This window comes from Pristiophorus japonicus, chromosome 21, assembly GCF_044704955.1.
Source record: "Pristiophorus japonicus isolate sPriJap1 chromosome 21, sPriJap1.hap1, whole genome shotgun sequence".
Lineage (NCBI taxonomy): Eukaryota > Metazoa > Chordata > Chondrichthyes > Pristiophoridae > Pristiophorus > Pristiophorus japonicus.
This window is the reverse complement of record NC_091997.1, coordinates 6,047,874-6,068,399: the sequence shown is the minus strand read 5'-3', so window position 1 is coordinate 6,068,399 and position 20,526 is coordinate 6,047,874. Positions and strand designations below refer to the sequence as shown.

Below are 20,526 nucleotides of genomic sequence, written 5' to 3'. Positions count from 1 at the left end.
CGAGGGTGGCTGCTCGGAGCTAAGGGCTCTCCACCTGGCTCGTGACTCCCCTCTGCAACACCACCACTCGTGCCCAGCACACATATAATGAGAGGCATGCTGCCACCAGTAACATTATCAAGAAGACTGTCAGCTTATTGAAGCAATGGTTCCGCTGCCTTGACCGCTTGGGAGGAGCCCTCCAGTACTCGCCAGAGCGGGTGTTCCATTTTGTGGTGGTCTGCTGGATGCTCCACAACTTGGCCATCATGAGGGTGCAGCCCTTGCCAGAAGAGATTGTGGGACCACCTCAGGAGGAGGACAAGGCAGATGAGGATGAGGAAGTGGATGAGGAGAAGGAGCAAGAGGAGGGAGGAGGCAGCAAGACAATTAACTTTGTGGATGGGCTGTCTGTGACCAGTTCATCAGACTCCAATTCACATGAATTAAAACCCAGATCCTTGTAGCTTTCCATATGCCCATCATACAATCCCAGTCTCATAGCATATCACAGTGTCTTCTTGGGTGTAAAGATGAAATGAGAGAGACCACAAAATATTTCAAATGCCATTAATAAATGTATCTACAAACATATCACATGAACTTTAATAACTAATAACCCTTGTGCCTGCTATAGTTGAACAGCTTGTGTGAACAGTGTGAGGGTTGCGAGGTAGAGATTGTTGGTGGGTGAGTGCTGAGGATGTGGTGCTTTGGGCAGTGTGTGAAGATCACAGTACAGATGCTGGTATGCAGCATTTGTTGAAGCATCATTCACTCTGATTACCCAAGTGAGGTCATTAAATTTCTTCCTGCACTGTGTGTGGGTTCGGAGCACCACAGTGCTGTCCGAGACGTGAGGTGCTACCTCCCTCCACATGGTGTGGAAGACTTGTGGCAAGGACCTCCAATGCTTCATTAGAGAATCTCAAGGCTCCCTCCCTGGGGCGTGAACCTGCCATGAACACACCTGATTCAGTCCTACAGCTCTTTCTCATTGTTCTGCCTCTGTTTGCTGAGGCACCTGCACAGCCAGCAATGCTTAGAACAAGGTGTTTCAGCATCAGTGAACCTCCCCTTTAAGTAGTGAAAAAGGCCTGTGGCAATGATGAGTTGTGATTAGATTGCACTCAATATTGGTCCACCCTTTAAGTCTAACGCCAATGAGCTTGGGTTTTAAGACTTGATTTAGGATTCCAATCATTTTATTGTGCAGTGAGGATGAATTTTTTGTGCAATGTAAAGCATTTGCGCCTTGTGCTAATTCTCCAATTTTTCTACTGACACCGGCCATTCCTTGGCTATAACGGATTTCTAGACAATAGTATTTACAGCACAGAAACAGGCCATTCGGACCAACAGAGCCATGCCAGTGTTTATGCTCCACATTTACTTGATAAAATAGCACTGTGGTTGAAACATTTCTAGACTCTTTTAGACTATGTTTCATTATGACTGTACACAGGAAAGCGGGCAGGAAGATTTTTAAAGCTACACAGGAAAACTCAATTGAAAGATGAATGAGGAACTGGGAGGCCCAATCATGGGACCCGATCCCACTGCCCCTTCACACCCAGCCTGTAAGCTCTGGAAAGCAAAAGCAAATATAACCATTAACTCAAAAAGCAGTCAAAAAGAATAAGTATTTTTTTCTTCTTTTCACGTGAATATTGCTCTCTTTTGTTTCTGCTAACAACCTGGTCATTGAAGGCCATTACTGCTGAGATTGTCAGCTTTAACATTCTCCCATACCCCTCCCCCCTCAGCACAAACACACACTGTCTGTCCTGCACATCAGATTATATCGTCATGTGCCCAGCCTCACTGGATGGGCCCACATTTCTGAGGATCACTCAAACACCAAAACTTGTATTTTCCTATTTTAGTCCTTTTTGCTATATGTTTGGAAAGATGCCAGAAAGCTCCTTCCTGCTCCCGTATGCACACTAATGAGACATGTCAGTTTGAATCACAGCAGAAACATGTAAAGATAAGTTAATCAGACAATTACATTAAATAAAGACTTGTATTTATATAGCACCTTTCACGATGTTCCAAGACGCTTTACAGCTATGAAGTATTTTTGAGGTGTAGTCACTGTTGTAATGTAGGAAATGCAGCAGCCAATTTGTGCACAGCAAGCTCCCATAAACAATAATTAAATAAATGACCAGATAATCTGTTTTTGATGTTATTCGTTGAGGGAATAATGTTGGCCAGGACATTGGGAAGTCCTTTGCTCTTCTTCAAAAAGTGCCGTGGGATCTTTTACACCAACTTGAGAGTGCAGACAGGGACTCTGCATCTGAAAGATGACACTTCTGGCAGTGCAGCACTCCTTCAGTACTGCACTGAAATGAAAAAGTAAAAGAGTTATACAATTACATATTTGTGCAACCAACTTTCTTCAGCTGTGAAAACATGTTAGTCTGACACTAGGCTTCTCCTCGGAAAACAGGATTGTAAAGCAATAAAACTATTCAAAACATATTGGAGCTCCATGTGAACAAGGAGACCTGCTGAAGTTTTTAAATGATTGCCTGCACATAGGATCTGTGCCGCATGTCTAGTCCTCGCCACTTTGTAGTCCCAGAACTATTGTCAGGATCTAATGGATCCATTCATCCTTCATAATTGCAAAAGCTTGGCAGACAAGCAGAAAGTGGGCCTCGCTTTAATCATGCTCAGGGCGTCTTGGGCAGAGTTTCATTTAAAAAAAGACTTGGATTTCTATAGCGCCATTCACGACCTCAGGACGCCCCAAAGCACTTTACAGCCAATTTTCTTTTATGTGTAGTCACTGTAGGAAACGCGGCAGCCAATTTGCGTGCAGCAAGCTCCCACAAACAGCAATGTGATAATGATCAAATAATCTTTTGGTGATGTTGATTGATGGATAAATACTGGCCAATACACTGGGGAAAACTCCCCTGCTCTTCTTCGAAATAATGCCATGGGATCTTTTACGCCACCTGAGAGAGCAGTCGGGGCCTCGGTTTAACGTCTCCCTCAGTACTGCACTAGAGTGTCAGCCTAGATTTTTGTGTTCAAGTCTTTGGAGTTACCAACTGAGCCACGGTTGACACGGTCTACATGTACAAATTGATACAGTCTGTGTGCTTAAACTCTATCAATCGTACACTGAGTATTGTAAACAAAGGAAACAAAAAGCTTAAAAACGTATCTGTCATGACTTCCAGGATAAGCGAGCAGATAGCAAGGAAAGCACTCAGAGCAAGTAGGTGTGGGAGCATGTCCTTACACAGGAACATGACATGTTGAAAGGATTTGACAAAAATACATGAAGCAGAAAATGAGAGATGTTTCTTTTCCAACTCAGACAAGGAAAACATCGCAATCCTGTTTAAAATTGCTGCTTAGGACCAATTAGTGCTGATTTGTGCGGGACATTCGTAGCCATATGTTAGTGAAATTTTCATTGAAACGTTTCCATGAAAAACACACCTTTACAGCCAAATTTTATCACAAAACCTGTGGCACAGTTACATGCCCTGCTTGATACTCCTGAGCTTGTTGTGTTGTGCACATATGAATGTCTAGTTTCAAAGCACGAAATCCACTTGAACTCATAATTACTTTAATAATAGCATTTATTAAAAAAAATATGTAAAGCTTTGCAACACTTTCTGGCAGTGGCATGTACTGAGTTTATTTATTCCAACACTAAGGTTCCAATAGACCCATTGCATTACAACAAAGGATGTAATGTAGAAAATCCAATTCTAAATGGCATGGAGTCTAATTATTCTAAGGAGAAACATTACTGTAATGTAGAGGTAGTGCTTTCAATAAACTATTGTTTCCAACTCCTGCCTGGGATGCTTCCCAATAAGAATCAGGACCAGTTGAAATGCCAGTCAGTGGGATTCACTGTGGAAATGCTTACTGATGTGCCTTGTCAATGATGACTGTAGAATTACTCTGCGTTGTAGAGATACAACATTAAGTGTGGTAAAAGCACTGTGAAAATAGGAATATCGCCTAGAAGGAGGACTTTTTGCACAGCTTGAGCATCTAAATTGGTGCCAGAAGCTCTTAGGTTCCAATCCCAGCAGTGTTTCACTCAACAGGTACTCATTTTATCCTTCCTAGGTGGATAAACCGAGTACTACATCTTAACATCTGGGGAGAAAATAGGAGACTATTGAGTTGAACTTGCCGAACTGTTGCAGCATTTCCTGGCTGTTTCTATTTGGAAACCGGGATTAGAACCCAATAGATGCAATGTTAATGGGGATTGACCCCTGGAACAGCCTCTCTCTCCTTAGTGATTAATATTGAAAATACTTCCCACTAAAATAATAGTCTCCTTTTAAAATTTGTGTAAAATTCCAAAATAGCTTACAATATAGTCTTCCGTGTAGCAGTGTGTTGATAATTTTTCAAAGGGTGCATTTTAGTGGAGGGGCTATTCAAGAATGACTCATAGTTGGAGGAGACAATATGGCAGAATGCAAGTAAGCCAATAAAGGCACAGTAACACTGTGTATCTATTTTACCCCAGAATCAGGCCAAGGGAATTTCTGTGAGAAATGCCACGTTTAGAGAGTGAATTAGACACAGGAAGCACTGATTGACCAGAGAGGGTTTACTAAACTTTGTATACAGTAACAGCAACTGGTACGCAAGAGTATAATGCCACCAAAACACTTAATTTTAGTCCCCACAACAACAGTACCAACTTCAAATCCATAGTCACTTTTACACAGACTTACTACAATATATAGAGGCATGGAAATGATATTTTAAGTCTTTGGGATGTATCCATGCAATCCTCCAGCAAGCACCATATACAAAGTATACAATGGCTTCATAAAATTTAGATGAAAATGTATATAGATGTTTGAATAAAATAGATGTATGAATATACAGTACATCTAAATCTATAATGCCTTCATAAAATATATGTAAATATATACACCTATTTGTACCATGACTTCATAAAATATATGTGAATATACTTCCTTGAGAATCCAAATAAAAAAAATGAAAAAGGAAAAAATATTTATAAAGGATGTTTTGGCACAGAAGTTAATCACAGCAGTTTGTTCAACACGGAGAGGACACGACTCCTGGCTAAAGCCTTTCTGAAATCTTTGCACAGGTCAACGATTGACTATATTAAGACAAATCCTATAGCTCTAATTAGAATATGAATAGGGCTTCAGGATGCCCAGAATAATCAGTTTTCTCCTCTTGACAGCAGACTCATGAGGTCCTTCTGTCATACAGTGATTATGGCATTTTATACTCCAGAGTATTGTTGATGATTGACTAGACATACTGGCTCACTGGTGGAAACTGAGGGTTGGATCCCACTCAGCTCCAGGAGTTCACAAATATTATAGGTCTTCCAAAAGTCAAAATCGACCCCACTGGGTTTTATCTCAAGAGGTGTAGAATATAAAAGTTGAAATGTAAGGATGAATCTCAATAAAATCTTAGTAAGACCATAGTTGAAGAACTGTGCAGTTTTGGACTCTACACTATAGGATGTTGATGCAACAAAGAGGGTATAGTGCAGATTCATTAGGATGCTGCTCATATGGGGGAGAACAAATACGAAGAAAGACTTGAAAAATTGGGGCTGTTTTCATTAGAACAGAGGTGACTTGTTTAAAATTATAAAGGGATGGGACAGGGCAATAGAAACAGCTGTTTCAAGTGGTTGAGGGTCGAGAACAAGGGGGCATAGATATAAGACGAAATGTGAGAGAATTAGTTGATTGTGAGACTGTGGGGTATCACTACTTGTGAGGAGGAAATACAGCACTATTGACTGGTTGGGAAGAACAGCGTGTTTCTGTGTTATAAATTCTATGTAATTCTATATATTTTACTTGGCTTGCTTTAGCTATATCAAAGCTCTCTACACTTAAGTAAATGGGGTGTCCCGATGGGGAAATAGCATGCACCAACATCGGTCAAACAGAAATGTTACCTGTGTGGATCAGTTTGGAGACTATTAAGCATAGTGAGGAGTTTCTGTACATGTCAGACACTCAGATGATCACAAAACATTTCCCAATTTTACCATCTTTATGTGAGCTGTTGCATGAATATTAGGAGCAAATAGATTGCAAGCGCAGGGCATTTCTGAGCCTTAATTAATTCACCAGACTGATTCCTGGGATGGTTGGACTGACATATGAGGAGAGACTGCATCAACTGGGCCTTTATATATAGGATAAGGGGTAGGCCATTTAGGACTGAGATGAGGAGAAACTTCTTCATTCAGAGAGTTGTTAGCCTGTGGAATTCCCTGCCGCAGAGAGTTGTTGATACCAGATCATTGGATATATTCAAGAGGGAGTTAGATATGACCTTTACGGCTAAGGGGATCAAGGGGTATGGAGAGAAAGCAGGAAAGGGGTACTGAAGGAATGATCAGCCATGATCTTATTGAATGGTGGTGCAAGCTCGAAGGAGTGAATGGCCTACTCCTCCAACTATTTTCTATGTTTCTATTAAACAACAACCCAACTCGGGAGCAGCAAAGCAGCATTACAGATGGCTCAAGGCTAAAGTTCAACAAAAAACCCAGGACCTAAAGAACAGTTGGTGGATGGAGAAAGCACAGGAGGTACAGCAGCTGGCCAACAGCCATGATGTGCGAGGATTCTTCATCGCAGTCAAGGCCACCTACAGTTCAAACAACCAAGAACCCACCCCACTGCTGGCCCTGAACGGGGAAACGCTCTTCAAGGACACCGAGGCAGTCAGGGCCCGCTGGAAGGAGCACTTCGAAGATCTCCTCAATCGAGACACTGCCTTTGACTCGAGTGTTCCATTCCGCAGCATGCTACCCGCCACCACCTCAGTGAGACCCCAACGTTGCACGAGGTAGAAAAAGCCGTAAGACAGCTTAAAAACTACAAGGCCACGGGAGCGGATGGAATCCCCGCTGAGGCACTGAAATATGGCGGAGAGGCTCTGCTGGCGTGAATACATGACCTCATCTCTCTCATCTGGAGGGAGGGACAGCATGCCGGGAGATCTCAGCGATGCAGTGATCGTGACCATCTTTTAAAAAAGTGGACAAGTCCGACTGCGGCAACGACAGAGGAATCTCCCTGCTATCAGCCACTGGCAAAGTCTAGGAGTAAAATTTATCCAAACCTGTGGGGCAGACCAGAATCATTTGAACACTTGAGGCTGTATTCTTTTTTTAACAGTGTGATGCAACAAAATAGACTTTATTCTTAAAGGGGAATGAGATCAGACCCAGTGAATGAGCTTTGACAGGTCTTCAAAAGACCCAATTGAAATATGTTGCCACAAAGCACAACTGCCTGGAATTCCAGTGTATATACTTCAGTGATACAAATGCAATTCTATAAAATCAGCCCACGACTCTGCATTCTTGGCACAGAGTGCCCCAGCCCACAGGGGATGCCTCTGTCAATCAATCCTCACTCCCCCAAGGAGCTTCAGGGGCCCCGTTCCGCTGTGACCTCTGGGTAATGTAGTGTTTGCACCGCCGGGGACCCGTCCGCACAAAGTCACCTTGGCGGGACTACAACTCCCGACATGCTCGGGCGCCGCTGCCATTGGGCCCGTCTCCAAATCGTGCGGCCACGCAATTGGCTGCCGAGCGTCACCCTACCGCTCGCGCTGGGCGGCCGCCCGGCCTGCCGATTGGCGGGCGGCGATGTCAATCAGCCCAGGAAGCAGCGCCGCCCCCTCCTCCCCTCACTCCCGCCCCCCCCCCGCCCCCCCGCGCAGTTCCGGACGGGAATGGGAGGGGCGGGGCGCTGCGAAAGCGGAAAGGCGGAAGTGGAGGCCGAGGCTTGGGCCTGGAGTTTTTTTTAAAAAAAGATCTGAAGTGGAAGCGGAGAGGAGAGGGGAAGTGGTTCCAGAGTTGGAGGGAAGAGCGGCCTCGCCCCATTGCCGCCGCCGCGTGAGGAGCTGCGCCTGTTGAGGTAAAGGCCCGCCGTTTGGTTCGGGCCTGTCCGCTGCCCAGAGCAGGGCCAAGTTCAGCTGGCAGCCAGGGGGAGGGGGTCGGGCATTCCCCACCCCTGTTAAACCCGGTGCACTCCCAGCCCCCTCCCCCTTCCCCCACCTCCCTCCCCCTTCCCCCACCCCCCTCCCCCCCTCTCCCTTCCCCCCTCTCCCTCTCCCCCCTGCTCTCTCCCCTCCTCCCGCTCCCCCCTCTCCCTCCTCCCGCTCCCCCCCCCGCTCCCCCCTCTCCCCCCCCCTGCTCCCTCCCCACCCCCCCGCTCCCTCCCGCTCCCCCCCCTCTCTCCCCCCCTCTCTCCCCCCCTCTCTCCCCCCCTCCTCCCCCCCTCCTCCCCCCCTCTCCCACCCTCTCCCCCCCCCTCTCCCACCCTCTCCCCCCCCCCCCCCCTCCTCTTCCCCCCCCCCTCCCCTCCTCTTCCCCCCCCCCCTCCCCTCCTCTTCCCCCCCCCCCCCCTCCTCTCCCCCCACTCCCCTCCTCTCCCCCCCCCCTCCCCTCCTCTCCCCCCCCCCTCCCTCCTCTCCCCCCCCCCCCTCCCCTCCTCTCCCCCCCCCCTCCCCTCCTCTCCCTCCCCCCCCCCCCTCCCCTCCTCTCTCCCGCTCCCCTCCCGCCCCGCTCCCCCTCCCCTCGCTGATGTTGCTCAGAACTTTAAATAGTGCAAATAAAACCCTTGTTGGTGGAGGAGAACTTTCACAACATTCCAGGGAGGGATTGGGTGCAACTTGGTGCCCAATATAAAATGGTACATTGTTCCTGATTTTTTTTTTTCAAAAACATTGACGTTGGATGTGTTTTTTAAACTATATTTTTTTTTAAAAAAGATTGTATACAAAAGCTTCGAATGAGTCCCAGTGAATCATAGTTTCTGCACCGAGTCAGCTGCTTTACAAGAGTTTATTGCGAAACAAATCCGGGGCACAGTACAAAGCTTCAGGTGAATGTTAACTTTTTTTGTTGTTGTTGCAGTCAGAAATAATAAACTCCCATTGAATCCAGTTGCTAGTTAGCCTCCCATCCGGCTTTCCTTTTTTTTTTCCCCCCCTGTTATCTTTTTTTAATATATTAATTAGTATGCTTTAATCACAGGTCACTTTTTTTTGGATTTGACTTTTTTAATGTTGTGAACTTTGTGTTTTTGTAATGCGTATCCCTTTAAAGACACATTCGTCGCTCGTATTGTTGTCACTTGGCTCAGAGCAAATAACAATTTTAGCAACTTTTATAAAAGGGGTAACTGCTCCAGTACAGTGTGTATGTATATAGCTCACTTTTGGTGGATGAAGCAGGATACAAGTGCAGAATTGAAGCTTTTCACATTGAAGGATCGAATATCTGGATGTAGGATGGGGCAATGTGCTTTTTTAAGTAAAACTGCACAGATGTATCTCCACACATTTGGTATAATAGTTTAAAATGTAGAGTGAAGCTCTTGCAGGGAGATTTGAGTTTGTAGATGTAGAGATCCTTTTTGAACCTTGTTTTGTAATTCTGTATTGGTGGGTCTATTGGTCTGTAATTCCAGCTAAAACGTTCCCCTTCTGTTGTAGAATTACACATTTCTCCATTTCCAGGGTATTTGCACTTGTGTAGTCCATTTTGAGTGAGCAAAGAACCACTATTCTGCAATTCCCTTTCCAGCCTGCAAAATGAAACACAAACAAGGAAGTACAGCAGTGCATTCTATAAGTATGTTCATGAGTAGATTGAGTCTAAGGTTCTGTTGCAAATACTGCAGTCTGATCTAGTTGTCAGAGTTGTTCATTGAATAGTCCTAGGCATATTGGAAGAGACCACAGCTACTATCGATTGTTAAACATCCCATTTGTTGCTGTGTATCATGCAATTAAGTACATAGGCCTGCAAAGATCTCAAAAGTACCAGTGGATTCTTTCAAATCCTAAAAATAGTAGTGTACCAATCTCAAATGATTTTGAAAGACTCTATTTTTAGCAGTTTTTAATCCTTCCAGTGTAGAATGTTTTTGTGTTGGAGCTAAACCCCTAAGATTAGGTTCTGCAGCGCTAGAGTGTGCAGATATGAGCTGGTAATTTTGTTACTTACTGTACAGTGTGAATATTTGTAAACTTGTTAAATGGTAGTTGACGGGCTAAAATCAGAAGCAGTGGGATGGTATTGGTCAAATTCTGCATATAAGAGGGATGTATGGCAAATGTATTCCCTTCAGATTGGTCTGAGGCTACATCAGTGCCTCATCTATACACCATTGTATTTCTTCCTGCTTAGTTAATAGAAATATATATGTCCTATATATCTGAATTTCTGTGCTTCTGCATCCCTAGTGCCTCTCTTTTATTTACAAAGTGTTTGAGACACAATTGTTGTAAAAAAGGTATGTCACTAGTTTGGAATTGGACAAATAATAATGTGAGGGTTCAAAAAAGTGAAGTCTGCCCACAGGTGTGACTGCTAATCTATAGCAGAGATACATGACCATGCTAATTTTGCACGTTTTTTAAAAAAAAAATTACAAACTGGATCTAATAGACATTTGCAAGGATGAGGAGCTTGTCCATATAGTAAGTTTTTGTTTTGTAGGTTGCAGGAAGTAATCTTCAGACCAGCAAATATAAATATTTTTGTCCACTAGCCTTAAAAGTAAGGCAGGTTGATTAACATAAGAAATGGGAGCAGGAGTAGGCCATTTGTCTCAAAGCCTGCTCCACCATTCAGTGAGATCATGGTTGATCATCTACTTCAACTCCACTTGCCGGCACTATCCCCACATCTCTTGATTCCCTTAATATCCTAAAATTTATCAATCTGTCTTGAATATGCTCAATGGCTCAGTTTCCACAGCCCTCTGGGGTAGGATAATGCCAAAGATTCACAACCCTCTGAGTGAAGAAATATTTCCTCGCCTCGGTCCTAAAATGGCTGACCCCTTATTCTGAGACTGTGACCCCTGGTTCTAGATTCCCCTTCCTGCATCTACTCTGTTAAGCCCTGTAAGAAATTGGTATGTTTCAATGAGAACCCCCCTCATTCTTCTAAACTCGAATATAGACCGAGTCTACTCACTCTTTCCTCCGAGGACAATTTCTTCCCTCCCCCCATCCCAGCAATCAGTCTGGTGAACCTTTGTTGCACTTCCTCTAGGGCAAGTACAGGTATATCCTTCCTTGGGTAAGGAGACCAAAACTTTGCACAATATTCCAGGTGTGGTCTCTCAAAAGCCCTGTATAATTGCAGTAAGACGTCTTTACTCTTGTGCTCGATCCTCTTGTAATAAAGGCCAACATACCATTTGCTCTCAATTGCTTGCTGTGCCTGCATGTTAACTTTGTGATTTTGTGTACAAGGACACTGAGGTCCCTCTGAACACCAACATTTCCCAATCTCACCATTTAAAAAAAAATACTCTGCTTTTCTATTTTCCCTACCAAAGTGGATAACTTCACATTTCTCCACATTATATTCTGTTTGCCACATTCTTGCCCACTCAGCCTGTGTATATCCCCTTGAAGCCTCTTTGCATACACCTCACAATTTACATTCCCACCCAGATTTGTATCAGCAAACTTGGATATATTACATTTGGTCCCCTCATCCAAATCATTGATATAGATTGTGGATAGCTGAGGCCCAAGCACTGATCCTTGCGGTATCCCACTAGTTACACCCTGCCAACCTCAAAATGACCCGTTTATTCCTACTCTGTTTTCTGTCTGTTAACTAATCCTCAATCCATGCTAGTATTTTACCCCCAATCCTATGAGCCCTAATTTTCTTTAATAACCTCTTGTGTGGCACCTTATCGAATGCCTTCTGAAAATCCAAAAACACATCATTCACTGGTTCCCCCTTATCTATTCTGCTAGTTACAGCCTGAAAAAACTTTTAGATTTGTCAAACATGATTTCCCTTTTATAAATCTGTTTTGGCTCTGTCCGATCGTATTCGTATTTTCTAAGTGCCCTAAGTGTCCTTAATAGATTCTAGTATTTTCGCTACTACTGATGTCCAGCTACCTGTTCTGTAGTTCCCTGTTTTCTCTCTCCCTTCTTTAAATAGTGGGGTTATATTTGCTATCTTCCAATCCATGGGAACCTTTTTCAGAATCAATGTAATTTTGGAAGATGACAACCAATGCATCCACTATCTCTATAACCACTCAGTTCTTCACTCTGCTCTGGGTATAGTGCACCTGTTATTTTCTTACCTTTTCAGTTTAAGGGTATATGCTGTGCAAGGAGAAATGAGTTGAACAGGGAACCCTGTCTTCAGGCTGCATTTCAGAATGGTACCAGGAATGAGGGTCCTCATTTATATGGAGAGACTGAGGAAGTGGGGATTGTTCTGGTTGGAGCAGAGAAGGTTAAAGGGAGATTTGATAGAGGTGTTCAAAATGATGAGGGGTTTTGATGAAGTAAATGAGGAGAAACTGTTCCCACTGACAGGAGGGTCAGAGACCGCAGTGGGGGGGAGACAGGACCGGTGGGGAGACACTTTTTTTTCAAGTGTGTTATGATGATCTGGAACCTGCCTGAAAGGTTGGTGGAAGCAGATTCAATTCTAACTTTCAAAAGAGAATTGGATATATACTTTAAAAGGAAAAAAAAAAATGCAGGCTTATGGGGAAAGAGCAGGGGAGTCATTGGATGACTTTTTCAAAGAGCTGGCACAGGCATGATAGGCCAAAAGGCCACCTCCTGTGCTGTATGAGTATAATTCCCAATGTTGCTTTGTCAGTAGCTGCTGAAGTCATACTGGAGATTGAGGGTTGATGTTTTTCCTGCCCTAACCCTGGGTATAATGTCCCTTTCACCCAGCTTTGTCCGATAGAGAACAGAGAATGAATCTAAAGTGCTTCCCTTTTATTTTAACTTGGTGTCTGGATATTTGCAACTACTGCATGAATATAAAGTGGTAATGATTGCGCATGTATAGGTGTGCATAGCTCGGGTGCTGCTTTTTAGAAATATGCACGTGTTGTGAATGTGGCAGGATGGGGAGAGGGGGAATTCCCAAAACCAAGAGCAGAAGAAAAAGCACATCTCTTTTTATTTTTTAAATTTAAGCAGTACTTCAATTTCATTCTTGAATGGAAATGTGAACCACTCAATGTTCAACAGAAAATCTGACCCGTTTTATATTTGTAGTAACTCAAGATTTTCATTCTTGTTACTACTGCATTAGTCCTAAGCACATGACTAATTTTTGCATTAACTATATCTTTGATACTTGCAGTGCAGTATTTTTGTGAAGTATCTTTGACACAATTTCCCTTCTTTGGAAGCAATGTTACTGGGGCACAAGTACAAATTTATTGGTGTTGAAAGTGGTGAGGAAGGGTGAGTGAAAATTCTGCTGTCTTTAGACTACCATTGGAGTACAACTTTTGAAAGGCCTACAGTTAACTTGAGGTTTATTGGATCTTGGGGTTTTCCAGTGGCACATGCCATGCTCCTTTTTTTTTTAAAGAGTCAATTTATCAACATTTTTAGATTTTACTTCCATCAATAGTTCACACAATCTGTGATCTTACAAATTTGATCTTTTTATCACGGCGTATTTTGAAGTAAAATTGAGCAATAAGACGCAAGGTTTCAAGTGGGTTGGAAGGGACAGTCTTTGCAAGGTTTTGGCTTTTCAGTTTTAATATCACATACTTGGTCTCAGCGCCCCTTCGAGTTTGCATCTAGCATCCTTGCTTTCATCATGGATTTTCTTTCAAGTTTGATCTGTGGATAAACTAGGTCTTAATTTCTCCACTTTGTATCTGGGATGTAGAAGGTATCCCTGGCTATTTCACAGGATTCATCCAGATACTAGTGCAGTTCAGTTCCTTTGCCGTTCTTCTACATCTGTTTGGGTGTTGTCTTTCTTGCTGAAATTAAGTTGACTGATAAATGAGACTTTTTCAAAATATAACTCTTACCAGGAGGTGTCAATAGTGAGCATGTACTAGGTATGGCTTGAGGGTAGGGAGGAATGTGATTCTCATTTAACTGATCTGCCTAATTTCTTTATGCATTCCTTGACCTGATCAAACTTGATTTTGAAGATGCAGGGATCGGTTTATGGCTCTTGTTTGAAGTATATATAGATTGATTTTGCATGACAAAATTTGCTTAGTCAGAAGTAATGTTATTCATTGAGTGAACAGACTTCATGTATGCATGACTTGGGATGAACATTTCCAGGATTCTTAACTTGTCCCTCCATGCCTTTTACACAGCTTCCATTTTAATAGTGATCGACATCGTTTCTATTCTGTAACAAATGCTGTGTAGTAAGCTTAGTTTTTTTTAACCTCTTGCAAACCCCCACCCCCCACCCAATCTTTTTATAAGCTTAGAGGTGAGAGATGTTAGTACAGGGGTATATAACATTTGCCCTTTCAGACACGGTGTCACCATTAAGCACTCCCAGGCACAATATTGGCAGATAGACTAAAGCTCCCTTTGCTCTGACACAATCTGAGCAGAGGTCCCTACTGTGTATAGATTTTATTTCCCACATCAGTCTCCCATGGCATGAGTGGAATTGCCATTTGGGACCAATTCTGTGCTGTTGACTCAAGTGTATTAAAAATTAAAAAAGGGCCTAAACCAACTTCAGAGGGTATTTACAGCCAGAAAACTGGAGACATTTCCCATCAGTGGGCTAGATTTGAATCCAAATCCAAGAGATGCAAGGCCCTTGTGTTACAAAAATTCCACAACATGTTTAAATGTCTGAAGGTACTGAATCATAGTGGTATAGATTCATGGATCCTGGCAATCCTCCAGCGCCTTGCATAAGTGGTCAGTCTTCGTGTTTGTCAGTCCTGTGCTCGCTGACCTACATTAGGTCCAGATTGCCTCGATTTTAAAATTGTCACCCTTGTTTTCAAATTCCTCCATGGCCTCACCCCTCCCTACCTCAGCCCCATAATCCTCCGATATCTGCACTCCTCTAATTCTGACCTCTGAAATCGGGAATGCCCAAATCACTCCACCGTTGGTGGCCGTGCCCCCAGCTGCCAGGGCCCTTAAGCTCTGGAATTTCCTTCCTAAACCGCTCCGCCTCTCCCTTTCTTTCCTCCTTTTTAAGATGTTCCTTAAAACCTACCTTTTTTATCTGCCCTAATATCTCATGTGGCTTGGTGTCAAATTATGTTTGATAAAGCCCCTGTGAAGTGCCTTTGCATGCTTTATGTTCAACACGCTGTGGGAGTTAGCAGTAGTCGCCAATGCCCATCATAATCCAGGTGTATCCTGTTCGTGTGCACTTTACAACAGGAGTAACTGGATAACAGTGGGACATGGCACCCCAGTTCTCCTACCTCTCCCCTTTTCCAGAGGTCCTGAGGCAAACCTGTAGTATGATCTGCTAATAACATGGATTGAAAATTTAGATTTTTAGTAGAAATGATTTTTTTTCTCTTCAGCCTGCCTAACTTTCCATATTTAACTGCTAATATTGCCTTTTAAGTGTTCACATGAATCTATGTTCTATGGATCTGCAATACTTCTGGAAAAAAATGCCCCTTTCATCCATTCACAAGTTAGCTTGAGCCCAATCACCATTTTGCTTGCAGTTTCTATTGTGAGCAAGGAACTGAAAGTTCTGTAACTTAAAGTTGTTGTACCGAGTGATTATAGAACCATCTTTGACATTGTCCATTTCCTTTTTTGTATTTTGCTAAAAGCTGGGAGACTCTGGCAAAGGCTGATACCAGAACCATTTGCATTCTACACTACCCACCCACCTCTAACTATCTGATTTCAGTCTGTATGAGCTTTGATAAATGGGTGGTGTTCTGTATGGGATATTTTAAATGAAATCTATGGCTTCCATCAGCTGCTGTTACAAATATTCTTCCCTGCCCCCAGCCAAAAAAGCTTTGGGTTCTGAATTTAAAAAAATTAGAACTTGCAGTTCTAACAAAATGAAATCAGTGGTGGACCCTGCAGTATACATATAGAAAATGTCCCAAATTTAGTGGACTGGGTTTGACAGAATTGGATTGCTGTGCTGTTTGGTAGAGAGGAGCATGTGATTGTATAGTTCGGGTGGCCAGTTGTTTTGAAAATTGGATTTAACAGTGAATGTGACTTGCAATGTAATCTTCATGTGGACACTTGCAGCAGCCAGGAAATGCAGTGTAAAAGGTAGTTGAGCAGAGCAGTTTTTGTGCAGCCACATACAAATTACCTCCAGACCGTTGAATCTCATCAAATGTGTACAGAAAGACTTGCAGCATAGTTGACCTCATATGAAGCAAGCTTAACTGCAGATATTGCTGTGGTTAAATGGATGCATCTCCTGCACAAATCATTTCTTGAATTTGAGCCAAATGGGCTAGCAGTTTTAGTTCTTGGACTGTTAACAGCAGGTGGAGCTATTTTTTGACATCTTGGGTCAGAAGAGAGACAAACTGATTTAGGCTATTGTTTGGACCTCTGGATAAGGGCACTGCTGGCAAGGCCACATTTATTGTCCATCCCTAGTTGTCCTAAGATGATGGTGATAGAAAGCAATGGTTTACACACTTAAGAAGCATCAAGAGTTAACCATGTAATATGAACTAGTGTAAGTCAGACTAGGTAGCATTGGCAGGTTCCCTTTCCTGAGGACATTAGTAAACCAGTTGAGTTTTATGTCAGTCTGGCCACTTTTGGGTTTTATTTCTTACAGATTACCAGATTTGTTATCAAATCTGTATTTGTGGCCTCTGGTTGCTAGACTGGCACCATGATCACTGCACTACTCCAGTTGTAGCTACGTGTGGAATAGAATTGCTGCCAGAAACTGTGGAGGACTCTGACTCATTTTGTTTTATTTTCACCCAAAAGGGAAATGGGAGATTGAAGAAGTGGTTTAAAGATATTAATGGTGGTTTCGTGGTTAGCTCACTGGAGTGCGAGGATGCTGTGCCATGGAGGAGGAAGTGGTATTGCATCTTCAAACATTCAGTTGCCAGTCTATAGTTAGCATAACAATGGTACTGGTGCTAACTTCCTTGTGTATGGAAGACTTGAGTGTGCTTCTACCTACCATGTTTCTGCATCTCCCAACATTTGGGGTTTGAGGGCAGCATTGGTTTAGAGAGGGTGTCTTGACCTCTTGGGCTGTAGATGGTGTAGGTGCAGATTTGTACAAAATCAGAGCAAATTACTGAGCAGTTAATGCAGAAATTCTTGATTTGAAGGTGTTCAGTGTAGGATAATTGACACGTGCAGCTTCTCACTGCTGGTTACAAAGCATCAGGAAGGATAGAATAAAAGGAAAAGGAGGTGGGGTAGCATTGCTGGTTAAAGAGGAGATTAATGCAATAGTTAGGAAGGACATTAGCTTGGATGATGTGGAATCTATGGGCCCAAGTTTCCACATAATTTGCGCCTGATTTTTTAGGAGCAACTGGTGGAGAACGGACTATCTTAGAAATCGCAATTCTCCACTTTTTTTTCTGCAGTTCTAGTCAGTTAGAACAGTTCTGCTTTGGAACAGAATTTTTTTCTTCAAAAGGGGGCGTGTCTGGCCACTGACGCCTGATTTCAAAGTTTCCACAGTGAAAACGTACTCCAAACTAAGTTAGAATGGAGCAAGTGAAGATTTTTGTAGAACTGAAAAAACCTGTTCTACACATTAAAAAATCAGGCGCAGGTTACAAATTAGGCGTCCAGAACGAGGTGGGGGGGGGGGGGAGGGAAGTTATTAAATTCTACAATAAATCCTTATTTATACTTGTACAAATATTATACAAATAAATCCAACCTGAATAAACATTTATAAGCAAAGAAAAAATTAAATAAACCATCTTCCTACCTGTGTGTGTGAGTGCTTCAGCCAGCCTCACAAGTTCGTTCGTTCGTTCCCGACGGCAGGGAGAGGAAGTCGTTCCCGAGGGAGGGAGTGCGGGCCCGCCCGCTCGAACGCAGCGGGGGGTGGGTGGGAGGAAGCCGTTCCCGACGGCGGGAGGGAGGGAGTGCGGGCCTGCCCGCCCGAACGCAGCGGGGGGGGGGAAAGAAGACGTTCCAGATGGCGGGAGGGAGTGCAGGCCCGCCTGCCCAAATGCAGCGGGGAGGAGAGGAGAAGCTGTTCCAGACGGCGGGCGGGAAGGAGACAGTGAGAAGGCTGCAGGAAGCCTCAGTGCTGATGGCAATGTGCTTTTATTAAAAAATGTTCAAAAAGTAAACAGCTACAAAGAACTACAAAAATGGCCGAGTGCCAATGTTTCCTTCACACTGCGCATGCGCGAACGCTCAACGCGCACGCGCAGGGTTGCCGGCAGGAAAAAACTAATTTAAATAGTACCCGCCCCCTCACACGTACAAAATCAGCGCAAGTGTAGGCTCCGCCCCCCTGGACGCCGCGCCAAACAGACAAGGAGCTGCAGGACTCTCCAGAATCGAGTTTTTTTTCCGGTGCCGTTTTAGGCACCGAAAAACGGGCGCCCAGCTCGGTGGGGCGCCCGTTTTTTATCGTGTGGAAACTTGGGCCCGATATGGGTAGAGCTGCAGAATACCAAAGGGCAAAAAACGTTAGTGGCAATTGTGTACAGACCTCCAAACAGTAGTAATGATGTTGGGGAGGGCATCAATCAGGAAATTAGGGGTGCATGCAATAAAGGTGCAGCAGTTATCATGGGTGACTTTAATATGCATATAGATTGGGCTAACCAAACTGGAAACAATACGGTGGAGGAGGATTTCATGGAGTACATAAGGGATGGTTTTCTAGACCAATATGTCAAGGAACCAACTAGGGGGGAAGCCATCTTAGACTGGGTGTTATGTAATGAGAGAGGATTAATTAGCAATCTCGTTGTGCGAGGCCCCTTGGGAAAGAGTGACCATAATATAGCGGAATTCTACATTAGGATGGAGAATGAAACAGTTACTTCAGAGACCATGGTCCAGAACTTAAAGAAGGGTAACTTTGAAGGTATGAGGTGTGAATTGGCTGGGATAGATTGGCGAATGATACTTAAGGGGTTGACTGTGGATGGGCAATGGCAGACATTTAGAAACCGCATGGATGAACTACAACAATTGTACATCCCTGTCTGGCGTAAAAATAAAAAAGGGAAGGTGGCTCAACCGTGGCTATCAAGGGAAATCAGGGATAGTATTAAAGCCAAGGAAGTGGCATACAAATTGGCCAGAAATAGCAGTGAACCCGGGGACTGGGAGAAATTTAGAACTCAGCAGAGGAGGACAAAGGGTTTGATTTAGGGCAGGGAAAATAGAGTACGAGAGGAAGCTTGCAGGGAACATTAAAATAGACTGCAAAAGTTTGTATAGCTATGTAAAGAGAAAAAGGTTAGTAAATAACAAACGTAGGTCCTCTGCAGTCAGAATCAGGGGAAGTCATAACAGAGAACAAAGAAATGGCAGACCAATTGAACAAGTACTTTGGTTCTGTATTCACTAAAGAGGACACAAACAACCTTCCGGATATAAAAGGGGTCAGAGGGTCTAGTATGAAGGAGGAACTGAGGGAAATCCTTATTAGTCGGGAAATTGTGTTGGGGAAATTGATGGGATTGAAGGCAGATAAAACCCCAGGGCCTGATGGACTGCATCCCAGAGTAGGTGGCCTTGGAAATAGCGGATGCATTGACAGTCATTTTCCAACATTCCATAGACTCTGGATCAGTTCCTATCGAGTGGAGGGTAGCCAATGTAACCCCACTTTTTTAAAAAAGGAGGGAAAGAGAAAACGGAATTATAGAACGGTCAGCCTGACATCAGTAGTGGGTAAAATGATGGAATCAATTATTAAGGATGTCATAGCAGCGCATTTGGAAAGAGGTGACATGATAGGTCCAAGTCAGCATGGATTTGTGAAGGGGAAATCATGCTTGACAAATCTTCTGGAATTTTTTGAGGATGTTTCCAGTAGAGTGGATAAGGGCGAACCAGTTGATGTGGTCAGCTGGTCACAGTTTCATGTCACGTGATTCCATGGATTGAAATTTTATAATGAGTCCTTCTTCTCCTCCAAAGTAAAACCCAATAACCCAAGGTAATTGAACACCATCATCATCATCATAGATTGTCCCTCAGACTTTCAGAAGGCTTTCGACAAGATCCCACACAAGAGATTAATATGCAAAGTTAAAGCACATGGGATTGTGGTAGTATGTTGACGTGGATTGAGAACTGGTTGGCAGACAGAAAGCAAAGAGTAGGAGTAAATGAGTACTTTTCAGAATGGCAGGCAGTGACTAGTGGGGTACCGCAAGGTTCTGTGCTGGGCCCCAGCTGTTTACATTGTACATTAATGACTTAGATGAGGGGATTAAATATAGTATCTCCAAATTTGCGGATGACACTAAGTTGGGTGGCAGTGTGAGCTGCGAGGAGGATGCTATGAGGCTGCAGAGTGACTTGGATAGGTTAGGTGAGTGGGCAAATGCATGTCAGATGAAGTATAATGTGGATAAATGTGAGGTTATCCACTTTGGTGGCAAAAACAGACAGACTATTATCTGAATGGTGACAGATTAGGAAAAGGGGAGGTGCAACGAGACCTGGGTGTCATGGTACATCAGTCATTGAAGGTTGGCATGCAGGTACAGCAGGCGGTTAAGAAAGCAAATGGCATGTTGGCCTTCA

The 20,526-nt window shown here is 43.6% G+C and overlaps 1 protein-coding gene across 2 annotated transcripts in view; it reads left to right on the top strand.

Annotated features, from left to right (window-relative positions):
• Positions 1 to 7,718: 7,718 nt before the first annotated feature.
• Positions 7,719 to 20,526, top strand: part of LOC139233789 (ras-related protein Rab-5C) — a 51,028-nt gene continuing 38,220 nt past the window's right edge. The window contains exons 1-2 of one of the 2 annotated variants that reach the window (XM_070864316.1): positions 7,719 to 7,922; positions 8,779 to 8,891. The gene's annotated coding sequence lies outside the window, so the exon portion shown is untranslated. The remainder of the gene's footprint in view (positions 7,923 to 8,778; positions 8,892 to 20,526) is intronic. The other variant, XM_070864315.1, reaches the window with a different exon arrangement.